This window comes from Raphanus sativus, unplaced genomic scaffold (assembly GCF_000801105.2).
Source record: "Raphanus sativus cultivar WK10039 unplaced genomic scaffold, ASM80110v3 Scaffold2144, whole genome shotgun sequence".
NCBI classification, from domain to species: domain Eukaryota; kingdom Viridiplantae; phylum Streptophyta; class Magnoliopsida; order Brassicales; family Brassicaceae; genus Raphanus; species Raphanus sativus.
The window spans coordinates 11,225-15,767 of NW_026617453.1; the positions used below are offsets into that span (position 1 = coordinate 11,225).

The window sequence follows — 4,543 nt, forward strand, 5'->3', positions numbered from 1 at the left end:
TCAATATAGTGGATGTGGATGGGTCTGGTTGGACAGCAGGGGAAACACGCAACTCATGGGTTCACATAACTTCCCCAGAAGAGAATCAGCTCTGCACTCAGAAGTGGAAGCATTGAGATGGGCGATGGAGAACATGCTTCAATATTCAACGTGCCAGAACTTCGGAACAGACTGCAAAGATTTGATCGCAATGATCAAGGAACCTCAGGCTTGGCCAAGTTTTGCAACGGAATTGGAGAGGATAGAGACACTGCTCATATGCTTCCCGGACTTCAAGATTTCTTATGTCCAAAAGCGCGGAATCAGATTTCAGATTTTTTAGCTAAGACAGCTAGATCCTTCCATAGGAAGTTACATTTTGTTGGTTGTTCTATTCCGGTCTGGTTACCCAGACCACCTCAAGTTTGAGTAATAGAATAGCCGTTTGCCGTTAAAAAAAAAAAAAAAAAACATAAAAATTAAAAGATAAAAAACACATCAAAGAGCTATTATAGTTTTCTTCTTTTCAAAAAAAGTAAGCTATTATAGTTTTCTTTTCTTGGTCATATCCTGAATTTAAACTTCCACTTTAACACCTGGAAATCTGCTTCGTACGAAATCCAACCTTGCATAATCGAGTCTGCGAGCTCTTTTCTTAACGTTTTTGGCATGATCAACTTCAAATCCTTAAGTGATTTTGCTTCGCCGCAAAAGAACTCCACTATATCAAGCTCATGCCAATGGTTTTGTAGCCATCAATCGTGACTTCCTTGATAGAGTTAAACTCGTAATTCTTGCTCGCCATATCTGAATTTTGATGAATTATCCAAAGCATACCAGGTTCAAATGTGAACTTCTTAATCTGTGCTTACCAAACGAGAATTTTAATGAACTTAATTAATTATAGTTAGAGAATTCTTGATTCTTGAGATAGATAGATAGAAAGAGATACGTACATCGATCAAAACCTTTCGACCTTAGGGCATTTTTTGAGGAATTCAGCAATGTGATAAAGATTACACATGTTTGGAGCTTTAAAACGAATACAAAATTCTTTTAAGTTGAAAAATTTGAAAATCGGGCTTCTCATTTCTCCATATAGGTATCTTTCCTTGAATGCCTATATATATATATATACATGTCAGCGGAAACATAATAAACCAAGACTGCCACTGTTATACTTAGAAAAAGAAAGACTGACAATGTTATAAACAATAGGAAGTGGAGTTCTATAAACACAGGAAACAAACACATGTGAAAGTTGCATAGTGTATCTAAGATGAACATCCTTTATCATGATTTATCACCTAAAGATTTTGTGCAAAATTGAAAAGAGGAACTCTAAAATTCACTTAAGAGTATCTTTATCTGTAAAGTTATCCTATATTTCATTTTGTTGTAAAACTATATCTTATATAAGTTTTTCTCAGATATTGCAATAAAAACAGCAAATACTTTTATAAATGTAAGAAATGTAAATTCTAAAAAAAGGTTTACCTCAAGAAAGATATTTGTCGTTGAGAGGACATGAACTCCTGTATAAGCCCCCGTGTCAGCAAGCACCATGTTAGACGAATCGTAATAACGCCAATTGTAATTCTGGATATAAAGGAGTTTTGCCTCCTTAAGTGCATCTACTTTTGAAAAGTCAACAATCCTAACAAATCCTTCATACTTGTAGCATTCAAGAGTAGGTGCATCTAAAATGATTTGCAAGCGATTCGGCATAGAATACAGGACCAGATTCTTGAACTTCTTATGATTCTGAGCATTGATGCTCAACACCCCATTCGTTTTGCATCTGGTTAGTTCAAGCGTCTCCAGGTGAATGCAGTTGCTGAAGATTGCATCTATCATCTCTGGTGTTACCTTGGACTTCATGAGCGCAAGTGTCCTCAATAGTCTTAAACCCTTTGGGGTATTATTCGGTATTTCGAAATTACACCACCGGAGCTTCAAGACAGTGAGTGTCTCGATGGCCGAGAAATCAACAGAGAGATTAATAAATTTCTTGGATTTTGAGAAGTCTAACGTCAAATCTTGAATGTTTTTACGTAGACATGTTTTCACCCACGAGAGTACCTTTTTCTCAAAGCCAAGATGATTGAGAATCAGAACAAATCGGTTGATTTCTGATCCTTTGTGTTGATTAAAAATGTCTTCAATGATACGGACAACCTCTGATTGACTACGTCTCTTGGAATATATCCTGCCGAAATCAAGGTCTCGGGATTGAATTGCTGCCTCCCTGAAAGTTTTGGACACAACACGGTTTTGTAAAACATATTGGATGGGGAAACACGTTGATATGATGTACTCCACCAGATGTTCAGGCAGCTCTACAATGAAATCTTCAGGCAGCTCGACAATGCGTCGTTTGATCTTGTTAGGTGGGGACTCTGACATTTTTAATATTTTTCTTGGAATGACAAATGATTTCTTCAGTAGTAATGATCTTTATATAGATGATTTCATGGTAAAAGGAAGTTTTGGATATGTTTATATGTTTTCTATTGTAAATGTATTGTCAATGAATTACTTAGGCAATATATAATCACAGATTAGGAAACACTGAATTTTAGTTCTTTTTAATTTTACTTTTTGTAAAAATATATATTATAACCATCTATTGAGATTTGTTTTATTTAGAGAATGACAGGTTGTTGGTATGTTTGTTTACCCTTTTTCTAAACTCGACAGCACATTTTCTTTAATTTTGGTATTAACTAGAAAAAAACAGCACACTAATTTTTCTTACTCAATTGTGTTCTAAATCTTACATATAAAAATATTATCAATTTTTTAAAAAATTCATATGATCTATGAAGGTTGATCATTAATTATAACTATTTCTTTTCTAAATGACATATATTACGTATTAAGTTTTTTAGTACGTAAATACATATACTACATTATTTTCTATTACTTAACAGTAATATTATTATTTTTTATAGAAAATATGTGTATGTTTGCTTATAATATTTCCCATATTTATCATACAGTTGTTATATACCAAAGCAATACATGTCTTCAAAAGATGGCAAAATTGATTAAGATTTAAAAGTCAAAAATTAAAGTTCAGTTTAGATTTTTTGTTTTGCTGATCAAAATCATTTAAATAAAATCCCATTAAAAGTATACAATCTAATCCATTTTTGCATTTTAATAAAGGTTTAAAGTCCACTGAACTCAAATCCCTTATACATTACTAACAAGTTGATTTTTAAACTTTACCTATTTGTTATTTCTACAAATATTTTCCCACGACATATCATACTAACAATTATGAAATAATTTATGCCTAAATTTGACATATACTTTTATTTTTATGTAATTTATTTTTCAGTTAAAATTTTACAATATGTTAATAACTCATATATCATAATAATATTAATCTAATAAAATATAACCCTAAAATAATGTAATAAAATAAGTATTAAATAATTTTAAAATATTGTGAAAATACAATTTAATTATACTTTTCACACTTTTGCTAAATTTTTAATTTTAGTTATATACTTTGAATCTTAATACCATCATTTCTTTTAATATATACAAATTTTCTTGAATACAATTTCAGTTTAATTTTTATCATTATTTCATTTTGTATCCAAGTTTCTTCCTAATTTTATACAATGTTATTTAATTTCTTTTAACCAAAATAAGACATGATGAAGTTAATTGTGATATGAAAATTTACATTTATGTAATTTTATGTTTATAGAATAATAAAGTTATTCCAATCAAATATAACAGTATAAATAATGTAATAACAGATATAGAAGTTACAAAATATTGGAAATGTAATTTAATTATATTTTCATAATTTTATGCAACTTTTTGTTTTCTTAATTAAAGATTTCTAATCCTAATATCATTATATCCTTTACACTGCAAGAAACATTGTTTTTAGCCATAACTTAGGGTTTAACTGGTTCAAACGTAGCGGTTGCGGATTTGGGCGTTTGTGGATGGAGATCATTATGGTTTTGATCGTTATTTAATGTTTTGTATGACTGGCATAACGTTTAAAAATTATTGCGTTTGTAGAATATTGTAACTTATTTATATGAAACATTGCAATGGTTTAATAAATATATTATAACATTATAAAAATATAAAAAATACTATTGTAATACAATATAATAATTATTCATATAATATTATGTTTATTTAAGTAATTTTTAGTCAGTTGAAAGTTATATTTTAGAATTTTTTGAACATTTATATTGAAACGTTTAAAATAATATTTTGTGTCATTTTATATATGTGTATATATATTTGTATATGTATGTATATTAATTTTAAAAGTATTCTAATGAATAGTTAGTTTAAGCTCGAGGTTGAAAAAAGTTAGTCATGAAATTATATTTTGTTAATTTAAGTATATATTATATAGTATTCTGTACAAGTATAAAACCTAAACCAATTAACCAGTATTATGTACACCAAACATATGATGTCATTATTTTAATAAAGAAAATCAAGAAGTTATCATGCAATATAGCCATCAAGAATATTATAATGTAGAAACAACACAAATGCAAAAAAAATAAAAAAAATA

General features: G+C 29.3%; 1 pseudogene; it reads right to left on the reverse strand.

The window, feature by feature from the left end:
* Positions 1–555: 555 nt before the first annotated feature.
* On the reverse strand, positions 556–2,385 carry LOC130505270 (putative FBD-associated F-box protein At1g61330; annotated as a pseudogene).
* Between the last annotated feature and the right edge of the window lie 2,158 nt (positions 2,386–4,543).